At 48.3% G+C, this 27,195-nt stretch overlaps 1 long non-coding RNA gene across 1 annotated transcript; it reads right to left on the minus strand.

Moving 5' to 3' along the window:
* Positions 1-224: 224 nt before the first annotated feature.
* LOC142887624 (uncharacterized) lies at positions 225-27,195 on the minus strand. The gene is made up of 3 exons (XR_012926561.1): positions 26,530-27,195; positions 25,622-25,827; positions 225-427 (listed from the first exon to the last, which is right to left on the minus strand). It is a non-coding gene; the product is annotated as an uncharacterized LOC142887624 (long non-coding RNA).

The following is a 27,195-nucleotide window of genomic DNA, read 5'->3' on the forward strand; positions in this document are numbered from 1 at the left end:
TGAAACGTGTGTGTGTGTGTGTGTGTGTGTGTCTGTGTGTGTGTGTGTGTGTGTGTGTGTGTGTGTGTGCGTGCGTGCGCGCGTGAGACTGCAGGTATCCGTCTTTTCGGGAAAAAAATGTGAACTCGTGCAGGCTCGTGCAGCGTCGGGCCGCTCGCAGACGGAAATATCGCGGCGCGCCGCGACAGGGAGGCGCGGTTCCATTTAGCGACTTTTCCCCAAGTAAACAAAAAAAAAAAAAAAGGAAAAGATTTGGAGGAAAACAAAGGACGCGAGCACGGCTGCGTGACAGGCACCTTTAATATCCTCCCTTCTTCCCCGTGATCAATCGGTGTGATCGTACCTGCGCGACTGCCGACGCTCCGGCGGATTCCGGATGTCAGGGAAGAAGTGCCGACAGCTTCACAGAAGGTGGGACGACAAGAGCCTGTAAACAAAGCGCACACACCAGGAAATTCACCGTCACACACAATTGAAGCTTGACAAGTTTGCCACAGTGACAGAGGAGGATACCCATTAAAAATGCAGCGCCCCCTCCCCCCCCACACATCCCCTCCCCTCCCGCGCCCCACCCCCGCCCAGCGCCACCTTTCTTATTTATCCGCAGGACTTCCTGTAAAGTCATAGTGTCACTTACAACGGAACTGATTTATCTCGCAAATGTATGAACTGTAATTGCCTGAGCGTATCAATCTTTTGCTTTCTTCACTCGCCTCTCATTGTTCCCTCTCCGTTTCGTTGTAATTTACCCGGCGCCACGACGCTCGGCTCAAGACGAGGGGATTGCACGGGGGCAAATATTAAGGCGGGCAAGGTTCATCACGGGAGCATTCAAATATATAACGTGGCTCGGAGAAAAAAAAAAAGAAAAACAGAAAGCTTTGTTTTTGTGAGCGCAAAAAAAAAAAAAGCGAGAGGAGCCAAGTGCGCAGAGGCGAGTGTTATCTGATCCGGGCCTGACGCCCGGCTGCCGAGCGGCAGAGAAATAATCAAGGCAGCACAAAGTATGCGAAGTAAAGGTCTGCCTGCCACTCCCTTTTTAATTGAGCTAGCACTGTGAGCGGCGTCTGAGCCGCAGCCTCTGAGCAAGGCGCGGAGACGCAGACAGCAGGTGGCTCTGACTCCTGCTTCCAGTCGTGATTTATGAATTTATGGAGAGAGGGAGAGAGAGAGAGAGAGAGAGAGAGAGAGAGAGACGCAAACTTCACCACCACGGAAATCCATTGAAGGTGCTTTGTTGTCTGTTGAAGAAGCAAATTTAAATATTTCCTTCGCGGGCGGACTGAGTCGCTCCTCAATTACCTTTTTCTTTTTTTTTTTTTTTTTTTTGGTGACATTTCAAAGGTTTGTTTAAATGTGTGGAAGTTTGCCCAGCTGACAATCTGCACGATCTTGGCTTGGCATATTTACACTCAGCCTTTAGCGCTTCTAATGCTCAATGCTACGCTGTTGCTGCGTGCGGCCCACTGATCACCTTTCAGTCACAATGTGGGTGATTCTGGCATTCTTCTCCTATTGAGTTTTCCTTCTTCCTGCGTGTGTACATTATTAAAACTGCCTCTGAGTGAAAGGGAGATCCTACATTGCCCATCGCTTAGACTTCCATGACTGCCTTGATCTGCAGATGTTTAGTTGAGTCCAATTAAAACCAACAAGAGCAACAGGGCAAAGTAATGAAACTGAAAGGAGACACCGAAAGGAAAACCTAACGTGTCTCCAGAAATCATTGGAGGCCCGCAACTCAGCACTTGAAGACAATGACCTGGGTGACTGAAACCTGCAAAGTCAACCGCTGCACATCACTGCTCATAGCAATTGCACACATACACACATTGAGCCTATTGACTTTTCCCTGTTTTATTATGAGCACTCTGGTTTGGGCCACAGAAGCACCACTGACTTGTTACCAGCATCCGGTTGACCTGTGTAACTGCGTGACACCACACCGGACGACTCATCATCAGAAGGGTTTCAGTGCAACGAGCAGTCACAGCCCCTCTGCTTGGGGTGGGGGTGGGGTTTGGGGGAGGGAGGGGCGCAGATGTGGAGGGTCTGCAGGAGGGCCACCCACCCTCCACTACCTTTGCAACGGAGCGTCGCGATAAAACTCTCACTTGCACGTGGGGAACACACACGCACTCGCAGAAATGCTCACACACACACACACACACACGCACACGCACACGCACACACACACACACACACACACACACACACACACACACAAACACACACGCACACACAAAGCCACGATTTCGCCTTAAGTCACAATCTAAATTGGCTCCCAGGGGCATAGCAACTACCTTGTTCACCAAAGGCATTGTGTATGTTTTCAGAGTGCTTAGCATATGCTGCTGTAACCTGAGAACCCCCCCGCACACACACACACACACACACACACACACACACACACACCCTTTTCCACACTCTCACGCACACACACACACACACACACACACACACACACACACACACACACACACACACACAGACACTCAAACACTCATACGTCGGCGCACAAGAAGTTACTCCGTTTTCCTCCCTTAACTCATTTCCCATTAGGGCCTTAATTAAATTCAAAATAGTTCACATCTACCTATTAAAGCATGTTGCACCAGCCGCCCACCATACGAGCCTTGAAAGAGACACAAATGCAGGCAGGCAGGCAGGCAGACAGGGCAGCCGGGCGGGAAGGCGGGTGGAGGGGGAACAGAGAGACAGGTTGGCTTTTGTAAGCCACGAACTTAAGAAACTCCTCCAAGATCACAACAAGCAGGAACTCTCACGTCTGCTGCTGCTGCTGCTGCTGCTGCTGCGATATGAAGGCATTAAAGGGAAAAAACACACTTATCTCCTCCATCTCAATAACGCACGGACAGCACGACAGACCCCCAAAGGGCAGCGTCCATAGACGTGTAGCATCACTGGGGGGAAAAAAAAAAAACTACTAATAATAATAATAATGTTACGTATAACTGAATACCATCTTCTTCTCTCCTGCCAGGCCGAGTGAAAGCGAGGGCTGCAGGCTGAAAAGCACATTCAATAAAGGATGCGGCAGCTTCCGCCCAAGTAAAATACCACCGCGAAAAGAAAAAGAAGAAGAAAAAAAAAAAAAAAAAAAAGCTGCTGACACTTGATCGAATCTGCCTCATCTGTGATTTGATATGAGGGCGCGCTGCCGAGTAATGGAAATAGCTAACATTTTAAGACAGTCTAACCTTTCCGGTGTTTACCTTATTAAAGAGTGTGTACCTTAACTGATCGCGCAATGCACACGGGGGGGAAATAACAATGTGTGTAAAGCCGGCAGTGTTTAAGCAGGCGAACAGTAAAGTAATAGGCAAGAGCAGTGAAGTGTTGATTCTACAAAAGATGTAGAAGGGGGTGAGTGGGGGGGGGGGGGGGGGGGGGGGAGGCTGCACCTCGACGCACGCACGCACACAAATAAGCAGGCTCGCATGTTTACACGTACACACGCACGCACGCACGCACGCACGCACACACACACACACACACACACACACACACACACATTCCCCGCCCCTCCCCAATATACTCCCACAACACGGCCGGCTGCCTGGCAGCCGGAGTTAACATTTTCTGAGAAAATATTCCTTGCCTCCAATAGTCCGATGTAATTCATTTTCCATCTCTGTTCATTAATCATTGTTAAAATTAGTGATCCATTTCTTCCACTCTGCCATCTGCACTCAGCTTCCTAACAAACATGACACCTCGGCGCATAATAAAAGCTGACAGCTACGAGGAGGCCTTTCCAAGCGGCTCCCCGCATACGTGCACCTCCACCGCTCCGACAACGTTTGTCAGACGGAAAGTGGGTTATTTGGACCACTGGCTGGAGACAAGTGCAACCGCCGGTGCTGCGCTCGAGAACGTACGTGCGCGCGGACGTGCATCCATATGCATGCGGCGTTGTGTCTGAGGGGCATAAGTGGAGCGTGCACATCGTCCCGGGGCTCGTGGCGACGTGCGCGCAGCAGCAAACGCAGCGACAACACGTGTGCCCAACCTTGAATGGAATGTGCAAAAATCCTGATAGGGGTAAAAAAGAAATTGTACCCAATATTCCTCTGCAAAGGGCTGGAGAGAGAGGAAATAAGCAAAGAGGGGGCCTTAAAAAAAAAATAGGAACAAAATCAAGACGGCCAAGAATTGGAAAGGAAAAGTGGTGAGAGTCTATTTCTTCATTTAAACTCTCTTTTTTTTTTTTTTTTTTCCTTAAACATCCACCGTACTTTTCCATCTTGCATTTGCATCCAGCGGCCGCGGCGCGTCGTGTGTGTTTGCTTGCTTTGTTGCTGCGTTTGGACCGTGCAGCAACCTGACCTGGACTGGGACGTGCGGGCTAATGTGGCTGCCGAGGCAGGACGCTGAGAGGTCGAGGAGACGATCGCCCCACCGGGTGACCCAAGGCCTCGTAAACACTCGTGCAATTCACATAAACGCCGGTGGAACGGCCCTCCACACTCAGCCAACGACTCCCAGTGGCTTAAACCTTTGTAAAAAGAAATACATCTTTAAATATTATTTCTACTTTCTTTTGCTTTCTCATGCACAATAATTAACCAAGAATTAATTATTTGCGGCGTACTTCATTCCAATCTATATCTATTATTAATATTGGATTTTATTCTTGTGTATTTATAAAAAAAAAAAAAAAAACAGAACATTCTTAATAGTATATTTACTTCAAATGGAGTAAAAAGAAAAGAAGGTAGAATAAAAAGGAAAAAAAACCCAACAGAACCAGAGTGTCACTCAAGACCTTTTCTCTGCCTCCCTCCTCGCACTCACACAAGGCTTACTCACGGTACCTTCCCCCCCGTCTCTTGTTAACACCCCCAACGCACCGGATACACACACACACACACACACACACACACACACACACACACACACACAGACGCACGGTCAGATCCCTCCCTGGCGAGGTGTGTATCTCTGCCTGAGGCGCAGCACATTAATCTATATAATGCCCTCAAAGAGAAGGCTTTTTCACACCGCTAACTGCCAAGGACTACGAGGGGCAGCGGCTGAGCCATGATTCAGCTGTTAGCCCAACTGGCGTCTCTGCGCGCGCGGGAACAGCCACACGCACGCGCGCGCGCGCTCGGCTCACACACGCCGCATCCTTTCCGTTGCGCGCACACGCGCACACAATATGCTAGCAGGAACACACACTTACACCCTGGTTAAAAAAAAAAAAAAAAACACAATTAGAATTCAGGATTAGAATTAAGGACGTTTCCAGCGGAAGAACAAAATATTTGGAGGAGCTAAAATTAAGAGGGGTTGGGGGGCGGGGGGGGGGGGGTAGCAGTTCATATCTTCTTAAATTCTTTCAATTTAAAATGTTTTTTTTTTTTTATGAGATTCTCCTTTAATTCGCAAAGATTTGATTAGATTTCAAGGCCCCTACAAAGTCAAAACACATAATCTGCTTGACAGACGTCTCTGATCCTCAGAGATCATCTGAGGTATGACTGCGATTTTAAAATTATCCACAAACACACGCGCACAAAGTCCGCTCAACTGAACTGATTCAGCGGCTCGCTAGTAAAAAAAAAAAAAGAAGAAGAGACAACGCGTCTTATGAGGGACCCTCTTCAGCAGGCAGAAGACCCCGTGGCGGCACAACGTGGCTCCCAAGTAGGACATCATATTTCTGGCTGTCACCTCTTCTCCAGAGTGAGAGGCTGCCCGGCGCAGATTTAATATTCATTTATTGTGCGGGGGGCCACAAAAACAGACAGCGGCGAGCCGTGATTGGAGGGCCCGCCGCTCCGAGACAGACGGCGAGCAGAGGAGCAGCTAAATCATCTTGACATTCACCAAGAAGTAGCCACACAGAGAGCCGCCGCTGCCGCCGCCGCCGCCGCCGCTGCTGTTGGTTCTCCCATCCACTAATTTGGTTCTACTTAACCCCTAAACACCCCGCGCGTGCGCGCGCACGCCAGAGGAAGTGGACACAAGACAAATAGCGGCCGAGTTAGCGCCGGCGCACGCGGATTCCGCCGCGACTCGTTTAATTCCAGGTTCCTCTGCCGCCGTGAGTGACAGCGGATTGATGAGGCGGCGAGGGGCCGCGAGGGGCCGCGAGGGCCCCTGCGCACTGATTAGCAACATTTAAGAAAGAAAAGAGAGGGAAAAACCCTCTCCTTTCTTCTTCTTCTTCTCCTTTTTCTTTTAGCGTCTTGCCCACGCCGTTAGCCCGCTAGCTCTTGCTCGCTGTGTCCCTGTCTGCTTCCCTCAGGGGCGACCCAAGCCTCTCGCAGGCTGCTGTACAGGGTTGGGTGGGCTATGGGGGATGGCACGGGTCAATATAAAGTCCACCCATTTACACAGCAGATCCAGTCCGGAGCCACTAGAGCTGTTTCACTGGCTCACAGTCTTCACAGGAAGCCGCTTGTTACCTTCGGTTTCCACTTCCTGGTTCGGGCAGCAGACGGACATAGCGGCATACGCTCGGGCGCCATATGACGCAGGGCTGCCACCACCCCTCCCCCCGCCAACCCTCCCCCCGCCCTCCACGCATGTAAAGTAAATAAGACAGAGGCCGTTTTATTTGTGCACACCACTGCCCCTCCCTCCGCTAAATTATATAAGCCTTGCACATGGCTTAAAATTTTGTAAAGCTTTTCTCAAAATCCTACTTATGGTTGCCATTCTGTGCCAAAAAGTTCATCTGGCCTGTAAATTTAAGCATGGATTACAAATATTCAAATCATGAGCTTACTGTTCAAATAAACATTTCCAACAGGGAGGGGAAAAGTTGCAAGGCATACACTTTCAGCATAATTCCTCCTCTGGCACCTCCCCTCCCCTCGCTCCTAATAAAACAACCGCACACACACACACACACACACACATGCACGCACACGCACGCATACGCACTAAAAAAGGGGGATGAAAAGAAGAAGGGGGTGCAAGAAATGCAAAAACAAAAGACAGAGTTAAAAGTTTGGCCTGTTCATTTACCATGTAGGCTGGATAAACAGCGTTGATGGAAATATGTAATTAATGTAATTGTAACCACCTATGCAATTACAGTCAGCAGGGTGGGCTCGGCTGTGGCCCCGGTACACCCTGCCATAGGACAATAGGGCACCTTATTACAGTTTTAACAGGGGAGGGAGGATGAAAAAAGGAAAAAAAGAAAAAAAAAAAAAACACAGCGGAGGCTTAAGCTGGTCAGCTGCTCACCACATGGTAGAAATAATAAGGGCTGAAGTCACAATCGTTTCAGCTTTGGTTGAGCTTCGCTGATCATTGCATTTTATAAGGGACAACACAAGCGCTGGACAAACTCTAGCATGTCTGATGTACATGTTAAGAGTCATCTGAGATATATTCGCTTTTTTTTTTTGTCGTCGCCGTTGTCGCCGTTGTTGTTTTCATGAAACCAGTGAAACTGTGCTGTTAAACTAATTAGATTCTGCAGCCTGGATTTCAGTCATAAGCGATGGGAGTTCCCGCCGCTAACTGTAATTATTAGTGGAAAGTTGACACACTCGAAACACAAGATGTCCTCTTCCATTGATATTCCTCATTTGGGATGTACAGTTCTAGGTCAAAATCAATCAATCTGTATTTGAGGGACTTCCTGTGCTGTCGGGGAAGTTGGCAATGGACTCCACGCCGTCATGTTATTTCAGTTTGCTGTGTGTGAACCGCCCATCTCATTTTTATTTGTCGCAAGCATCCAAATAAAGGGACTTTTGTCTTTAAAAACTCAAATGTGTTAAATTCAAATAATTTAAAATCACACACACACACACACACACATGTATATATTTCAATTTTTTTCCAGGGCTCCATCATACCCAACTACTAACTTAACCTAATGCGACATGTTAGCGGCCGCGCGCAGGCTGTTTTGTCTTCCCCGGCCGCCCGGTGCGGCCACCTGCTTTCACACTAACCTGCAAATTGTGGCATCAGTACAGATAAATGTCACCCGGGGCGGGCGAGACAAGGCTCAATTTCGGTGAGGGTGCAAGACCGCTTCCCGGGGCCTGTTCACACTGGCAGCCGTTGTTATCCCAGGGATTAAAATAGACTTCTCCCCACTAGCCGAGCCCCTGCCCGGCATTAAAGTCTTCCACATTTGCAAAATTGCAAACAGATGCAACTCAAGTACCTGCAAATAATCTGCCAAGACCAATTTCAAAAGGGAGATTTCAGAATATGTGGGAGTCATTAGAGGGAGTATTATTTCAGTGATGAGCGCGAGAGGGCCAGCCGCGTTTCACCCAACCAGATGGGTTCTGCTGCCTTTTATTCGGAAAGATAGACGCCGACATGTTCTTCAGACCCCACCGCCTCAAAAAAGCAACAACAACAACAAAAAAAAACAACAAATGAAGACATACAACATGTATGAAACAATTACGGGGGAATATTGGAAGTTTCTGAAGCAACCAAAGAGTGTCAAATTTCCCCCTCCGAGTTTATTTTCCCATCAGAATCTTTCATCTCGCTCCCGGTGAGGACGCTTTTGGATGGCGTCTGGGGGGACAGAGCCGGGGGGCCCGGGGGGGTTGGGGGGGGGGGTGTCGATGTAAACGAGGATACAGACGCGGAGATCTGAGGCTCTTATTGTTTTGAATTGAGTGTTAAATATGAAAAAGAATTAAAAGGTAGGCTCCTTAAAAGCGTGGTGGGGGTGGCGGGGCCGTATGTAAATGGAATGCGCTTCAGAGCTATAATTTGCCACTGCGGTGGTTGCTGTTTGTTTGTTTGTTTGTTTGTTTATTTATTTATCTACTTATTCATGTATTTATTTTTTCAGACGGGTTTCTGAAGTTTTTCCTGGTCGCCTCGGCACGGCTTTAAAGGGACGCACAACAAAGCCTCCGCCAATTAAAGGCGATTTTTACACCAACAACTGCGGCAAACTTCATTAGATTTTCCACCCTGTCGCTGACAAAAAGCCTATCAGAATTCATCTTTAAGTGTCGCTGATGAATAATGTATAATCAAAAACACACGTTTCCTGTTGGGGTTTTTTTGGGGGCGTTTTTTTTTTTTTTTTTTTCCCACCCCAGCCCCCCCCCCCCCCTCCCCGCCTCTCCCCTCGCGCTATCCACCCGCCACATCTCAGCCGCCTTTACGACAAATTGTCGAAATGTTTATATCAAATGGAATTTGATTCGGTGACTGTTGCTCGTAGGTTATTATTGCTGGTGGGGAAGCCGAATAACAATCTCGGGCACTTAAAGAAGAAGAAGAAGAAGAATAAAAAAAAAAAAATTATCAAAATCACCAAGCCCTTGAAACAATGCACATTCAATCAAATTCTTCATAATTGTAACAGTAGGAAACATTTTAGGCATTCCACCCACAACAAACAGGCTTTGTTCTCCTGTTATGAGAGGCAGCGAGGGGACACAATCAAGTGCGTGAGAACACCAGGAACGCAGGATTTCAAGCAATTCCTCCCTCTCTCTCTCGCTTTCTTTCTTCCCTTCCTTCGCTCTTTCTTTCTCTCTTTCTATAGCACCCCAGCCCAACCACCTCACTCCCTTTCTCTCCCTTTATTTTTCTTTTTTTTTTTTTTTCTTTCGCTGGGGTCGCTATATTATTTGCTTCCTGTCTCATTGTGGATGGCAAAAAAGAGAATTTGGTAATTGAGTGGTACAGAACATGTGCCCTCCCTGCTCGCAGATGACAGATGGATTATAAAAACTTCAAAGGGGAGCATTTGGAGCACCAGGGGAGAGATGCTAGGTATTTGAACTATCATTCTTTACCCAGGAGACAATGAGTGCCTGACATGGTGCATACATCAAGGAATAGTGCAAACGGCAGAGACATAATCCAACGCACACACCCCTCCTTTGACTCCTTTCTCTCCTTCTCCTCTCTCTCTCTCTCTCTCTCAGCTCACGCTATATATTTATCATCCTGTTGCAAGCAACTTTTGCGCCGAGCTCGAGAACACAGCAAGTGTGTGATAGAGAGGGAGAGAGGGGGGGAGGGGGGGGGGTCTGTGGGGAAGACGGGAAGGCAGGAATTTTATCTCTGCATTTCTCTCGTCTTGCAGACCCCCTCCCAAGCCCCCCTTCAAGTTTCCCACCCTTCAAACAGGATTGCTACTCTTTCACTTTGATTGCTAAAACCATCGGACGCTGGCTTGAACGACGGCAATGTTTGTGTTCTGCTGTTCTTCCTCTCTTTGCAAATGCAGCCAGATTAACAGGCCTGGAGGGGGAAGAAAGGAAAAAAAAAAGGAACTGTGAGGACTACTTTACCGTAAGTGAAGGAGAGAATGGTGGGCGGCGACGCCTATAATCATCTTATAAGCATGATTTATGAAAAGGGCCATCTGCTTTGCCTTACTTAAGCACGGAGGCAACCTTTAATAATATAAGGACATGAGGAAAGGAGGGGAAAGATTTGGAGGGAGTGCAGGGTGCACGCGCGAGCGCAAACAATGGCGGGGCTGCTCGTGCACGCACGCGGGAACTCACACACACACACACACACACACACACACACACAGTGTGGTAACCCAAATGCAAGAAGCCTCTTTTCTTCTGTCAGGCTCCTCTTCACTTCAGCCACTAGTTCAGATGGCAGCTAATCACCGCTGACCTCCCCTTTCCCACCATTTAACCCCAGTCCCTCCCCTTGACCCTGAAGGAATTAGCAGCACTGTAGCCAGCCCGCGCACACATACACACACACACACACACACACACACACACACACACTACATGCAAACTGAAAGAACTCAAGACTAGACTCTGGAGTGCAGGGCTCCCTCTGCCAAACGTGTTAGGGACGCAACTCCTGATTTTGACCGTACTGGAAAAATAATGTAAAGTGACTTTTACAAGTTTGTAAAAATTCATCGTCAGAGCACCTCAACATTAAACAAACAAAAAAAAATCTGCAAACCGATTTTTTTTTTTTTTGACTGGATGAAACTTTTAATGTACCCAGAAACATCTCCTCGACGCAGCGCGGATGCGTTAAATCTAAACATTTAAAAATCCCTGTTAATCTTTGTCTGAAAGTCTGTGGCATTTCACCGAACAGTAACTTGCATGAATTAGACTGAACGATTCAGCAGTTAGAACCCATTATAGGAAAAAGCCAGCCCCACCCCCCCTTTTTCTTTCTCGTCTTACATCCCAATACGCTTTACTAACATCGATGTGTGAAACTTAAAAAAAAAAAAAAAAAAAAAGGAGGGGTACGTAACAAAACCAGCTTAGCGCTGTTGCGACGCATAAAGGAAGCAGAGCGACTTGATTGGCATGCGTGCCCCAGCTGCTGCCCTTTGGCCTCGCCGTGACCTGGAAACGGCTCCCAGAGCTCCGTCAAAGAGCCGCTGAGGCGACGCCGCAAGGAGGCTCGAGCTAGCAGAGCCAGTCTGCGTCAAATATACTATTGTGTTCCAGATACACACACACACTCTCTCTCACACACACACACACACACACACACAGCGACGTTCACAATTGCATCGAGACTCCACCAGCAGCAGACATTCACACCCCTCCCAGTGTGGTCACCTTTTCTGTGTCCATCAGGATTGTCGGCCTAATCCTCGTCGGATCATCTCATCAATGTCTAGGCTGTTTATGTGTAATGGATCCCATCTAAGTCCCTCGCTCCCGCCCCCCCGGTGCTCGCCACTGCCCTTCCTCGCCTTCCCTCGGCGCCCTTCCTCCCCCTCGCCTGAAAAAACTCTTTCTCACCGCCACCGTTAACAATAATGGGACGACGACAACAGTGGCAATGAGTCGTGCTCTTGTTGCGGAAGAGGTGTAAATGAAATGAAAGTTATTTTTTCTATAAATTGACAGTGCTTAGCACGTCCTGTCATTTTACACAAGTTTGTAATTTACTTCATATGAGTTGATCTAAAACAGCCGATTCAAAGTCGGCCTTATTTTGCTGTTTTCAAAGGACGTCTTTGTCATAATAGCAGTTTTTCTCCTGATGAGCAAACCACAAAAAACATAAATATATATATATATATATATATATATATATATATATATATATATATATATATATATATATATATATATATATATATATATATTCTTTTTTATTGATATTGATACTGTCATTACCGTTACTGTGGTAGTGCGAGGTACACCCTCATTTTGATACCAAGCCAGTTTCCAGGTTTTTTCTGGGGGACAGAAGTCAACGCAAGTTCCACATTGCCGGCACTCCGTATAATTTTCTTGACAAACCTGTCATGCAAAACTGCATAATTGTTTGTCTTTCCACCCTACCCATCGTCCCCCTCTCTCTTTCACTCTCTCTCTCTCTCGCTTCATCCTCCTCCTCCTCCTCCCGCTCCTTGAAGCCTCGCAGCATGTGTAAGCAGAGGCGCACGTGCTCCCTTCGCCCTCATTACCAGCTAACTACGCCGTTAGATTAAAAGCGAGCGTGGAAGGCAAGACAGAGAGAAAGGATGAAGAGAGAGAGGAGGGGGGGGGGGGGGGGCAGGAGGAGGTGGGGGGCGGGGGGGGATGTGGTGGTGGTGGTGGTGGTGGGTGTGCGGGGGGGGACGGGCCGAACCTCCATAATTAAGATCACTTCACAGATTACCTCCGGCAACAAAAGCACAGCAAGCGGCCGCCCGCAGCCACAGAAATTGGATGAAAAAGGGGTGTTGAGGAGGAGACTGACCTCCGCTGCTCTCCGCCGGTCTCGGCACAACCGCGAGCCACGGCTGGATCAAATGCCCCTCCCAGCAGTGACTCGCATACACACACACACACACACACACACACACACAGACACAGACACAGACACAGGTGCTGCTGGTGCACGCAGCTGAACGAGTGAGAAGGCGAAACCTGAGGGAAAACACGAGCCTGGCTGACGGAGGCAGGCTCACACACAGACACAGCGAGGAGTCGTCGGCGTACGGCACACACACACGAGGACCCGGGACGGTTGTATTACTTAGAGAGTTAAGGCTACCAGGAATGTAATTATTAGATTTGTTAGAGCGAACATGAACTGCAACTTTCGCCGTGACATGAGCGAGTCAGTGTGATTCGCACGGGGCTTTTACAACACAGGGGCGAATGTTTAACGCACTCCAAAGCCGTAAACGGGCCACCTGAAAAAGAAATTATGGGGTTTTCAGTGGGGCAGCCGTTTTCACTTGGCGGCACATTTCCTGGATAGCAGCGTTTTCAATCGGCTTCATTTTTGTTTTTTGTGGCGTAGAGCAGTAACCATGTAATGCTGCAGATTATTATGCAGATTATTTACATTTAACATGTGTATATTTTCAGCAAACGGATGCATTCATCGAACGGAGGTCATGAAACAAAACCATTGACATTCAGGATGCAGAACGGCACGGAAATTATTGGCTCTGCTTCCTACCTACAGCTGCGTGTCGTGCGTACGCAGCGTGCGCAACGTCATCACAATAGCCCGGAAATTTCCCTTCGCTGTTTTCAAATGTGGAAAAAAAAAAAATCCAACCCAGAATAGCAATTTTCCAAACATTTTCCCTCACCAAAAATGCTGCACACACGAGAGGGGAATTTCGAAGGTCAGTAAATTACCTGCTTTTTTGCAAAGTGAAAATGTGGTTTAAGGAAACTGTTCAGAGGTTTATCGCATCCGAAACTCTCTCGAAATAAACTGTCATGCCTGAGCAGCATTCGTGTTAACACTCACAACATTTCCTGTACGCGCCAATACATCGGTTTTGACGTTTTACCTCGCTAGCTGCACCCCAGCCGTCCACCTCGCTCCTCTCTGGCAAACTAACTCTGATCTCCTGCGAGCGGAGGGGAGGCCATTTACTCTAATCACAGGGATCCCGTAAAAGCGCCTCAAAGCCCTCGGGGGACTGTTCGGCAACGGTACAGACAAGTCTACAAGGCAGGGAGGGAAATAAAGTCGGCCATAAAGTCAACGCAAAACTCCAACGCAAGACGGATCTGCTGCAAGGCTGGCCTGAGGGCAGGGGAGGGGGGCACGATGGGTCAGGGGTGCTAGGCAGAGGACACGAGACACGGCCAAAGGGCTTCCAGTGACGGCAAGTTCTGGTCAACGGAGTCACGGGGAGGTCCTTGGGTTGGACAGGAAGCTGGCAATCACTGCCGTTGGTGCTACAATGGGACATCGAGTCCGTCTACGACTCAACATGAGAACACTACACTGTTAGTTTACAGCCTTACAAGGAGCACAACCAGGTTTTTTAATGATAGGAAGTCAAACGTGATGATGGTCATTGTCGTTTGGCCCTCAGCCTCTGGTAAACCCTCTTGAGAAGTTCCAGTAATCCATTGAAGTGTTTTTCAAATTCCAATGGCAGGTGCAACAACAAATAGATTTAAGAGTTACCAGTTTTGCTGGTGGTTGGCCATCAGACGCGTCAAAAAGAGAATCAGGCACAGAACGTTTAGGAGAGGCACAAACAACTGAGGATCAAGGAGAGTCTTCCACTGCTGGCACCGACCGTCCCATTTCAAAGATAAATAAGTCCTTTGGTAAGCATGCAAAGTCATTTTTTCTTTTTTCCCTCACTAATTTGCCATTGGCGGCCGCTAAGTGACAGAAGGTCAGAAAATCCACACCAATCAGGGCACACATTATAAGCGGCTGAGCATATTCCAATCCTTGGAGGCCCGACGGTGTCATCGGCCACACGACGGACGCTAAATCCCAGCCGCTGTATGTCCATGCAGATCTGAGCGGCCTGTTTACCAAAGCAGCCAACAGACGAGTGGAACAAGGGCCGAGGCACTTCCACTTAACTCTTCCCCCATTACAACGATTGGTGTGAACGACACAACAAAAGGGATGAAACGCGGCTCGGAGTTGAGGAAAACAGCCGCGGCTCGCGATCAAGAGTAATAATCGCTGAGGAGAGAAAGAGGCAAGTGGAAACGAGAGGGAGACAAGGGGGGAGATGTGTGGTGGTGGTGGTGGTGGGAGTGGGAGTGGGGAGGGATGATGTGCTGGGCTCTTTGAAAACAAAAAAAAAAAGAAAAAAAGATGATTTGCGAAGAGTGGCGGAAATTGCGGGAGATGTGTTAAAGGTTCCCTTTTCAGCAGGGGTCGGGAGGCGCATCTCCTGACTTAAAAGGTATTAAAGAAGAGAGCCAGGCACTGGGGGAATTCTCCCACGTCGCGGAACCCTCCTTTTAAACTCAACCCCGGTAATAAAGCAGATAAATAATAGATAAATAGTATTTAGCTCCCACCTTGAACAGCACTTTTTTTTCCTTTCTTTTTTTCCCTTTTTTTTTAAGTAGCTCATGAAAGACTGACAGCTCTCGGCGAGCAAATGTGCTCACACAAACAAGCTGGCATGCTCATGTACATGTAATGTGTATTTTACCTAATTAAATAAAACACCAGGTGGGTTCCACTGATTGTTTGTGCGCACGAGTGTGTGTGTGTGCGAGTGTGTCCCTGCCCGTGCATGGGAAAGGGAAAAAGCGACGCACAAAAGAAAAGATCAAATATTTAGAATTTTTTTGTTTTTTGTTTTTTTTATCTTGTTCGCGTTTATCACTTGCTGTTTTATCGACGACTGGCGGCTGGTTCGGGGGGAAAAGGTGGCGCGGAGCTGCCGTGCCTGATAGGAACATGAGTTTGGCAAGAAAATAAAAAAAAAAATACAAAAACAAAGAAAAAGAAAAACAGCTTGGTGGTTTTTACATTTTATTTCGAGGAGTTGTCGCGACTAGTTGTATCTGCAGCATTAGATTATCCTTCAGCTTGGCACCCACACAGTGCTATGAGAAATTAATCTTTCACTTTGGATGACCAGATACAAGACCCGTCTGCTAAACCTGGTTCTGAAACAGACTGACCGACACATTAGGTTAAGTTTGTGAAGGTCGACATGAGCTCATAACACTCAAGTATCAGGTTTTAATCAGATGCTTTCTCTCAAGTATGAGGCTTTCATTGCTTTTTTCTTGTACCATTTGAAGTAGAACAGCTTTTTTGCACCATTTTGATATTCTAATTCCAAGTATTTGGGTGACACTTCCCTTAAGACCGAAGGAAGCCAGGAACTAAGCTAAGTGAAATGTGAACATAATTTGTGGTCAGTACACTACAGTGTTAAACAGGCCTTTTGTCATCCGAAAGGCAACATGTGTGTATATATATGTGTATATATACATATAAATATATATATATATTTTTTTTTTACAAATATATATTATGCCTTATAAAAGGGAAAAAAGAGTAGCACAGTAGCAACACTCTGGTGGCAGCTCTAAGTATGTATGTATATATATATATATATATATATATATATACATATATATATATATATATATATATATATATATATATATATATACATATATATATATATATATATATATATATATATATATATATATATATATATATACATATATATATGTATATATATATATATATATATATATATATATATATATATATATATATACATACATATATATATATATATGTATATGTACATATACGCATACATATATATATATATACACATATATATATATATATACATATATATATATACATATATATATACATATACATACATATATATATATATATATATATATATATATATATATATATATATAAATATATATATATATATATATATACATATATATATATATATATTTACAAATATATATTATACCTTATAAAAGGGAAAAAAGAGTAGCACAGTAGCAACACTCTGGTGGCAGCTCTGCCTCAGAGATGTGGTCGCGCCTGCACCAGGCATTTACAGAAGGCTGTGTGTTTAAACGCCTGGAATGCTCATTTGCCTTTTGGGTTTACTTATTTACTTTTGCATAAATGGAGAACAGTGCCGTGGTATTAAAGGGGCTCCTCAAGGGGGGAGTTGTGTGTTTTTGAAATGCAGAGCCTTGGCTTTTTTTTTTTTTTAAACGCTCCCTCAGTCTGCTATATTAAGGGAGGTTGATGATTAATGCAACATAGATCTAATTTCTCTTGATTAAAAAACATGAATGAGAAAATAATGCCAGACTTGAGATGAGCTCAACCCTAACCACCTCCCCCACCACAGGCACGCACACACACACACACACACACACACACACACACAGGCGCGCACGCGCACCAAGCACATATGCACACAGGCGCCCCTCCCTCACTCAAAGTCATCAGATACAAAATGAGCATCCGGGCTAAAATGAGGAACAAATAATCACAAAATTCCCAATAGCCAAATACGAAATGTAAAATGAGTGCCTGGATCGACGAGAGCCCAGTAATCTTTAGCGGCAGCCGCAGCTGCACCGCCGCTCCTGTCACTTGAAATAAAAACCTAAACCTTTCAGGGCTTTCGATTGAGTCTTTAATTCAGCCTGATGTGACATTAAAACCCTTTGCTTGACTTCTACCGGCTGTGACAAATGTACCAGCGCCTAATAGAGGTGTGCAGACAGGCCGGCATTTCTGTGACTTTTATCAAGCCGAATTTATCAGCGCCCGGCTCCCAGGATCTGTGGCAGCGGCTTGTTCAGACGGGAGCCCACAGATACCGTTAAGCGCATCATCCCTCCTCCTCCTCCTCCTCCTCCTCCGTCTCACTCCCCCCCCCCCCCCCCCCACTCCCACTCCGTCCTGTCATCGCCGTCGCCCGCCGTGTATTTATCTCTCCGCTTGCGCGCCTCTCGCATTCCACGCACACTGCGGCTCCTGCGCCAGTAGTTTCCCTGACCGCCCGTCGGCAAAATTGAGTTTGCGTTTCCGCCCCGGTTTTCGAAGATTTCCAGAGGCGGCGGGCCCGGGCCGCGGCGCACTCGACCCGTTGGAACAGCTGATTGTGGATTAGCAGCATATCTGTGAGACGGAGAGAGGGAGTGCAATAGCGAATTGGAGAACATGTTATAATTTGAGCCACAACCCTTAAGTGAAGTCATTATTAATGAAAGGGGACACTGAAACCTGGCACTGCTAATTTCCTGAGCCCCTACAGTGGGATTTGTACTGTGACAGAAAGTTCGCTGGTGAAATCCAGCGAGGAATAAACGAACAAAGAATTATTCTGTGATCTCTGAATGAGGCCGTAGTTTGAATGCCCCCCCTCCCCCCCATTGCAAAAAACAAAAAAACAAAACCACAGCGCAATCCGTCACCCTTGCTTTACTTCTTCTTTTTGCCCCTCCAAGGTCAAGAGCTGGGATTCATGGCGCTTCGCTGCGACTGAGGTCAGTTTCATAATGTCCAGGGATGAATCACGGCGCCTAACAAACAACTCCAGCAACAAGTCGCTGGCGACGAGAGAGGAGCGGCGTGGCGGCGGCACGGAACCAATGAGTCAGGACGGAGTGAGGAGGGAGGGACGCCACGGCCGGCGGAACGAAAGAGAGGCGGGGAGACGGAGGGGTGGTGGGGTGGCGGCGAAGGGGGGGCGGGGGGAGGGGGGGGTGAAATGATGGAGCAGGCGGCGTGATAAGGAGCCCTTTGAAGGGTCCTCCTCCGTGCCGGCGGATTGCTCAGTTCAGCGCCATTCGAGCCTCCGAGGTACTTGAACCTCGCCTGCCTCCCCTGCACCTCCTCTGTCGAGCCGCTGCCCTGCAGGCCACCTGTAAACCGCTCTGACACATGATCCACTCCCACAGACGTAGAGTGGAAACACAGAAAGCTGCTGCTGCTGCTGCTGCTGCTGCTGCAGGCAGACCCGGCGAGCGAGCGCCACAAGCGCTTCAACACATCCTCGACGCTCGGTTGTTTTTTAACATTAGCACTCGATTAACAAATGACTGTTCCACTTTTGGATGAAGGGGCACTCACAGCAGAAGCAAGAGCACTATCTAATAGTCTCTTCTCACGTTGATTAAAAAAAAAGAGAGACAGAGAGAGAGGGAGAGAAAGAAAAAAAAAACCCTTCTTTTCTTTGTTTCCTCCGTCCCTCACTGTCGCTAATAAGCGGCGGATCCTTCAGCCAGCCGGGACAAACAACGCGCTGTCATTATCGGCCGCTCTCGCGCTGACGTGAAAGTGGCACCAGGAGGGGTTTAACCTTCCCCCCCCCCCCCCCCCCCTTTGAAGGCCGAGGAGGAGGGGCGGGGAGGGGGGGGGGGGCACGGCGTGGAATTTAATTAAGCAATTAGACGGACGGACAAACAAAGTGGAAGAGGGGGCAGGAGAACTTTGAGGAGGGGCCAATAGGAATCGTCGTTGGAAAGATGTCGCGGAGAGGAGGAGGAGGAGGAGGAGGAGGAGGTTGGAAGTCAGTAAGTCAGCAGCAGCACTTTTTCACCCTGCGGGCCAAAGTGATTGGGCAAGGAAAAAAAAAAAACCCACGTCACACCTGATAAAGCATTGTCCAAATATTTGTGACGGCGGGAAAAAAAAAAGAAGAAATTCCTGCCAGGCGAGCGCGCGACAAAAGAGCCATCTTCCCTGAGTAACAAGTTGGTGCGGCAGCGAGCCGTCGACACGGGAGGAGGAGGAGGGGGGGAGGGGGGGAGGAGGAGGAGGAGGAGGAGGAGGAGGAGGCGAAATCCCCCCCGGGCGAGAGAATATCCCGCTATTGTAGTGGTAACCCGCCAGACCCTGGCGGGGAATGTACAGCTTTCATAGTCACTTCTCATCCCATTTGCAGCGTCGCCGGCCGCTGATGCATGCGGCCCCCCCGAACCCCCACCCCCGACCCCCCCAACACCACACCACTCCTTTATTTTGCCATCTTCTCTGTCGTTCTTTTTCTCCCCCTCTCTCCCAAGTCCAATAAATATTTGGGGGGGTTGGAGGGGAGGGCATTCATCTACATCCTGTTACCCCCCGCACACACACACACACACACACACACACACAAACACACACACACACACACCCCACTCTCTCTCTCCCCACACACACACACACACACACACACACACATGCCAAACCACTTTCTCCATCTCACTTTTCTCTCTCTCTCTCTTTTTCTCTTTCTTTTTTTCTTTTAGTATTTTTTTGTTCCACAAGGCAAGTTTCATTAAAGATCCAATTATGCAAATCAGGTGCTGGAGAGGCAGTTGAATATGCACTATAATGGTGTACAGTAATCGTTCGACACAATATACGGCATCCGGGCCAGATTTACGAGTGCAACAGAACTGCAACGCCTCCATCGTTTGGTGGGGAAAACCTCTTGATCATAATTAAAGGTGCAGGGGTTCTTTCCAGCATCCTCCACTACACCTTCCCACTTTTTTTTTTTTTTTTCCCCCCCGCTACTACTACAACCGTCTTCTACCCCTCTCCATCTTCTCTTCTACTCACTATCAGAGGAGGTCCGGCAAGTTTTTTTGTTTGTTTTTTTTTCCTAGGGTGAGGGAGGTTCGCGATGCGAGAGACCCGAACGGCTAAAGTGCAGACGTGACATGACAACCCGGCGATGTTCCTGGGAGAACCTGTCCCGCACACGCGTACAAACCTTCCATCTCATCAACACCGGAGGTATTTACCACCAGCCTTAGCTGAGCGTGACTGAATGTTAAGCAGCAACAATTCTCTGCTTCGGGACCTTTGATTGATATGTGCTTGCCCGCTCGTGTTAAGCCGTTGTCTGCGGGAGTGACACAGCTGAAAAACGCGGCGCCTGTTTTGACACATCAAAAGTGAAAACAGTCCCGACATCGCATGACGCATTCCTAAATCCGGGATGCTAATGAAGTTCGGGGGGGTGGGGGTGGGTGGGGGGAAGCCAAACTAAAGTGATGCCGAGCAGGAAAGGCCAAGTGAGTCCAACAAAAAAGAAACATACCGGTCGCTACGTTTCTTTCTGCCGCTTTCTTTCCACTGTTTCGCTGCCTGTTATCGTTGATTACAACAGAATTCACGGACGCAGCGAGCCGAGGGAGGCAGGGACACCAACTGGACGCACGCGCGCAGAACTCACACACCGGGGGGATTAGGGGCGGGCACGCGCTGGTGGAAAACACTTTGCGAACTCGGACCTGTGTTTGAAATCCCCATTTATTTCGCCGGACTCCACGAACGGCTGTGATTCCTGCATTTTCCACTTTGCCCAGACAGCCAGACGCTCCCTGCGATGGCACCTTGCTACGGGGTTGGTGCTCAGGAGTCCAGCCTATCTGTCAGCAACTCTTCTGGGCAAAAATAATGTTCACCATCAGATCTACTCCGTTTCTGACTGCAGCCCTTTTTCGGCTCAGCGTCTCCACTATCAAGCAGACACAAAAAAGGGGGGAAATCTGTGCTCTTCATTCGAAGTGCAAGGCGTTTACAGCGACAACGTTCACAACAGGACACATAATCTTAAAATCTCCATAAAATCTCATTTCACTCATTTCGACAATGATTCCTGAGCTGATCATGGACACGGTCAGACTGGTCGAGCTCATTAGTTTTGCTCCAATCTCAAGGCTTTTGCCTCGCTTGCCATTCCTTAATTTATGCAACTTAGAAAAAAAAAAAAATTAAAATGTGAAGTACACATGCTCTTTATTCAACTGCAGTGGCTACATCACAGCTGTGAGGTAGTCAGTATGGAAGTTGAATTTGGGCGGCAAACAATAAAACAATGTGCCTACAGCAGCAGCACTTCACATTTAAAACAAGGAAACAATCATCATCGTTTTAAAATACATATGTTTTTTTTAAAAAGGAGAACGTGCGAGAAAAACTGACACTAATGAGCAAAGGTCAGCGAGACAAACAAATATGTTCAACAATTTGAATCTGAATTCCTTTCCTTAAAAAAAAAAAAGGTTACCGCTTTGCACCGTCTGGGGGCAGAAACACAAACACTGAATTCTCTCATTTCAATGGCAGAGATTAGAAGAAATGTAACATTGCCACTGTTTGAGCTGACGCTAATGTATCTTTTCAACTTCAATAATTGCCTACTTTCAGCAACATTGCGTGTGTGTGTGTGTGTGTGTGTGCTCGGAGCCCACCCCCCACCCCCTGCCTCTCTCCCCACCAGCCCCCCCGGACTTGAACTCTGGAGATCAAGGTCACGGAGCTACACGGCTCAAGTCAGTCTAACGGCCGTGTGTTACAGGTCCTTTGACACCTCCCACACCCCCCCACCAACCCCACCGCCTGCTGCTGGGAAACACACACACACACACACACACTCCGGAATATACGTGAAGTCTGAAGCCGCCGTGGCTTTTTTTTCTTTTTCTTTTTTAGCGGCTCGGCGCGAGAGGAGGAGCGGAGCAGATTAGGAGCGCAGTGGAAATGAAGAAATGACAGAGGCAGCAGCATCGGCAGCCCCCACCCAGTAGGTAGCCGAGGAGAGGGGGGGGGGGGGGGAGGGTTCGTTGGGGGGGTGCTCACAATGACTGCACATATCAATTAATGGCTGGCTGATGAGCAGAGCTGGCCTGATCTGGCCTGCCCACCACCGCCCTGATCCCAGCGGACCGGGAGCCCTGGCCTCACAGCCTGTACAGCTGGAGCCCTCTCCCCTATAATTACATGACGGGGAGGGGGAAGGGAGGGGAGGGGAGTGAGGGGACGGGGGACAAGCGCGCGGGGGGGGGGGGGTGGAGGCGAGGATCAACTGGCCACAGTGAGGCTGCCTGTCCGACTGCTGCGTTCTATCGGTCGCTGGTGCGTTTTTTGCGCGTCTTCGCCCTCTGAGTGAACGTCCACCCCCCCCCCCACTCCCATCAAACCCCCTCCCTGTATTTTTTTTTTTTTTTGGCCAGGTTATGTAATTCGTGCGGCCAGTTCAGCTTGACTGCGTCTCCATGTATCTTTTTTTTCTCTGCCTTTCTTTGCCCTCCTTTATATGTTAAACGAGCGCGTGATCTTTCGCTGCCTTTTTCGCGCCCCCCCCTCCCCCCCTCCTCAAAAACAGTCTGATTGTGCAGTCGTCAACACGGGAACGCGGGACTCCACGGTGGTGAACCGACTGGTTCGACTGGCTGGCTGACTGGCAGCCTGCTGAAAAGAGGACTGATTTGATGCCACCCTTTGCGTGCCCCCCCCCTCCCGCCCTCCCCCTCTCCCCTCCGTCCTCTCGTCTCTCCCATCGCTCAGCCTTCCGCCCTCCATTTCAGCTCGGAGATGCACTGCGTCGTCGTCGCAGTCGGTCACGGCTCCCCTTAGGAGCGCTGACACGGGGGCACAGGTGGGAGATCCACTCGCGCTACGTAGCGACCCCCCCCAACCCCCTTCACAACACGCTCAGCCAGTCAGGAAGTTAGGGAACCAGCCAAAGTGTCAGAATCAGACCTGCTGAGAGCGGGTCCGGTGTTCGTGTTGTGATAAATTCAAACTTGGGAGATCTGAATATCTACACGTCTCTGATCGACTAAAAAAAAAAAAAAAAAAAAAACGACAGAAGAGATGAAGGCGGCTTAGTAATTTTAGAGCAATACCAAACAGTAAATACAATAAATGCAACCTGATGTGTGTGGGTTGAAAAAAAAAAAAAAAAAAAAGCCCGCTCAGAAATACGTCTGGAAATATTTAAAAATTAAAGAAGGAAAAAAGGTCTTACTGAGCAAGAGGCCCTGACAGCCAAATTTACTTAATAAATTCCTCAGACGGGCCGATCAGTGAGGCAAGGCTTCGCTGCTTTGCTTTCCCCGCAGCGCCGAGTTTTTTCAGGCAAAAAGAATGACAACATTCGGAGTTGCAGCTGAGGCCAAGCAGGTCGGCGGTGGGACAACTGTCCCTTTTGCCATTTCATCTGCGAGGCACGGCGAGGAGCTGACAAAAGGGTCTACGCCCAGACACTATTTCAGACATAATATCCGCCCCGTGCATACCATTAAACAATGACAGCATCTCAACTCGCACAGGACATCTATTTATCCCTTTTTTCGCCGCACAATGAATTTGAGGAAGAAGCAGCTTCTTCTTCTTTTTTTCTTTCCCCCCTCCTCCTCCTCCTCTAACCCCCGTTTTCTTTTTCTTTTTTTTCTTCTTTTTTTAGTTCTCTAGACAACTTTGGAGAAGGTCAGAGAAACGGCTGAAAATAAAACGTTGACGGACAGTGCAGAGTATTTTAGGAATAATGACAGTGTGCGCTGGCAGCTATTGTGCATGCAGCGCTGGGAGGTGTACTGGAAGTATTGCACTGGAAGTGACTGGGTAACCCAGGTCACATCACTCAGGGGTGGGGGGTCAAGTCCACTTCCAAGCAGAGAGGAGAGGGGTGGGGGGGGGAATAAAGAGTCTCGCTCGCACAAGACGCGCGGTGAGACAGCCGCTCGAAATGGGATTACAAGCCTCATCCGTGTCACATATTACTGATAATTCAATACCGTCCGCCCGTCACACGAGCAGCACCGATTCGGACATGGTCTGCGTCCTCGGCTCGCGTGGGAATTCTGCAACTAGTTATTTTAGCGACGGCGGCGGCACGCGCTCGCCCTGACGGGGTCTTCGGGATCTGCTAAAAATAACAAGACTGTGATTAATTTAAAAGACGCACAGTGCGACGGCATGCCACACACACACACACACACACACACACACACACACACACACACACCACTTCCAATCCGCTGGATTTTTTTTTTTCCTCCCCCTCTAATGGGCTCCGTCATTTTAGATTCGCCCTGCAACGCAGCCCGTCTATCAGCCCGTTTCGCCATAACTTTCCCCGCTTCCTCAAAGAGTGGGGGTGGTGGGGGGGAACTCGCATTATCCCCCCCCACATCGGGGATGACATCAGTTCCCAACCCCCACGAAAATGCCAATTTTCCCTTAAGTCACCACGAATGACATTTACCCCCCCTCCGTGCCAGGGCAACTGTGGCGCCTCGCCAAAGCATGGTGCGAGGGCTGCTTATTCATAAGAGAGGTCGATCGCTCGCTCGCTCGCTCGCTCGCACAAAATGGCAGGTCTCACCGGCTCTTCTTCCATCTCGCAAGTTTTTTTTTTTTTTTTTTTTTTTTGACACACGCTGGCGGAGAGAGACAGAAGAAGAAGAAGAAGAAAAGAAAAGAAGAAAAGCCGCGCCGCACAACTTTGCATCGCCTGCTCGCGCTCTCCCAGCGCAAGTGCACGCGTTCTGGAGAGGGTGGAGGAAAAAAAAAAAAAAAAAAGTTTCCCCGTCCGTGTAGCTACACTTTAAACGGGAGACACACAGTTTGGACTTTTGAAGGGGGCAGGAGAGAGAGAGAGAGAGAAAAAAGAAAGAAACTCTCGCACCCCACCGCCGTTGAGCGCGCGGGCAGCGCAAAGTAAAAAACGTGCGGCGGTGATTAAGAATTATTGACACTTAAAATCTGTCTGAATTAAGCGGATGGGATTTTTTTTTTTTTTTTTCCTTTTTCTTTTTTGTTACGCGTTGATTCGCGAGGTAGGCGAACGTCGCAGCCGCGAGTCATCGTCCCAGCTGCTGTTTTGTTGCGATCGTCATCGCCACGGATAATTGCGCTGTTATTTTCTAATCATGATTGGGGAGACATCAGGGGCGACCCGCTGCGATGCAGCCGCACAAACAACCCCCCCCCCAAAAAAAAAAAAAGAAATTCCCTCCCAACCCCTCCAAAAAAAAAGAAAGAAAGAAAGAAAAAATGAAACTGACTTCCCAGCGAGTAAAATACTCCGAGCACCAAACTACTGAAAAAAAAAAAACAACAAACAAACCAAAACCTACTCGTGCTCCAAAAGCGCCGCACTTCTTACCTTTTTTTAAATTTGGCGAAGCGCCGCTAACTCCTTGTGCGTAAACGACGCGTCGTGGGAGATGGTGTTCATTGAATAATGAGGCATGTCCATATGATTTGACCGGATCACGTTCTTGTCGGATGACGACGGTGTTGAAAAGTGCGCTTCGGACCTGTTAAAGACTGTCCACTCCTCGATCGCGTCCCCGCTCCCCGCCGCGCATCCTGAGTTTGAAATGGAGGGGAAATGAAAAATAAAAACTCTCCCCCCCCCCCCACCACCAAAAAAAAAAAAAAAAAAAAAATCTAAATAAAAAAAAATATGACGGCTCCCGTCAGTTGTCTCTGCCCCCCCGCCACTGTCGCTCACTGCAAAGGGCAAACGTTTGCATTGATGCCGATCACCGGGCATCAGCATATTCCCTTCATCTTTCAGCCCGGTCTCTCCCCCCCTATCTGCTAGGTGAAACGCATTGTACCGTTAAAACGGCACTTCCATTGTACAACGCCGAGGCGACTGGCTGGATGCAGCCCGGCTTTGGCGGTATTCGTCTGTCTTTAACGGGGTAAAGGGGGGGGGGGGAATCAGATGGGGAGCCCAGCGGTGTACCGAACCTCGTTTAAAGAAATAAAGCCCTTATCTGTTCATTTCCCCTGACACACGAGCACGAGGAGGGGGGGGGGGGGGGAGAAAAAAGAAAAGCCGATCCACACGCACCTTGGTTTGTTTCTGACCTTGGACTATCCATAAACACTCTTTTATTTGGGAGGGAAGAAATATAATAAAAAATCTCCCTCTTGCACGAAAGCGTTCAGGCAGAGCCAGCAGCGCTGCGGAGGCACCGCGCGTTAAAGCCCCGGCTCGGCGGAGGGAGACAGCCCAGGACGCTAAATTACTCCGGAAAAGTGAAGGAAAAAAATCCTTACCTCTTTAACTGAAATGTTTCGAGTGTCTTTCCTCCTCTTCTCGCCGTTTAGAAGAAACTCCGGGATTTAAAAAAAAAAAAAAAGGAGGGGAGAGACGAGCGTTGCCTCTCGCGCGTCCTGAGCGTCAGTCACCGCTTAAGAGAAGTAATGAGTGATAAAAATGACGCTCATCTATCTGCACTGTAACCTTGTGGCGTATTTAATGTAAATAAGCCCCGTTGTGTTGCCAATCCCCATGCATACAAGCGTAAAACCGCTCCTCGGGGACTCGACTTGCCTGATTTCCCCCTCGTTTTTCCCCCTCTTTCGCTCAGTGTATTGACAATTTATTCTTACAGCCCGTGAGCGCAAAGGGAAGCGACGGTAATTATTTTTTAAAAAACAGGGTTATCAATAACGCGTCCGAGGCAGCTTCATGAATTCCCTCACACTCCTTTCGAGATTCTTTTCTCTCTCTCTCTCTCTCTCTCTCTTTTTTGCCTCTCTTGGAAGCACGCGCTCTACAATAAGCGAGCGGTGCGAAAAATGCATTTCCAGCAGGAGCTCTGAACTTTAAGTTGCCCACAACTTTATTTGCGACGCGTGAAAACCAGAAGTCGGGCAAAGAAAAAGAAGGAGGAAAAATAGGAAGGAAGGCGTCCCGCATAGGCTGAGCCGCTTCTTGCA

The sequence above is a fragment of the Nelusetta ayraudi genome, unplaced genomic scaffold (genome assembly GCF_046127955.1).
Source record: "Nelusetta ayraudi isolate G7.1 ecotype Tasmania unplaced genomic scaffold, CSIRO-AGI_Nayr_v1 ptg000002l, whole genome shotgun sequence".
NCBI classification, from domain to species: domain Eukaryota; kingdom Metazoa; phylum Chordata; class Actinopteri; order Tetraodontiformes; family Monacanthidae; genus Nelusetta; species Nelusetta ayraudi.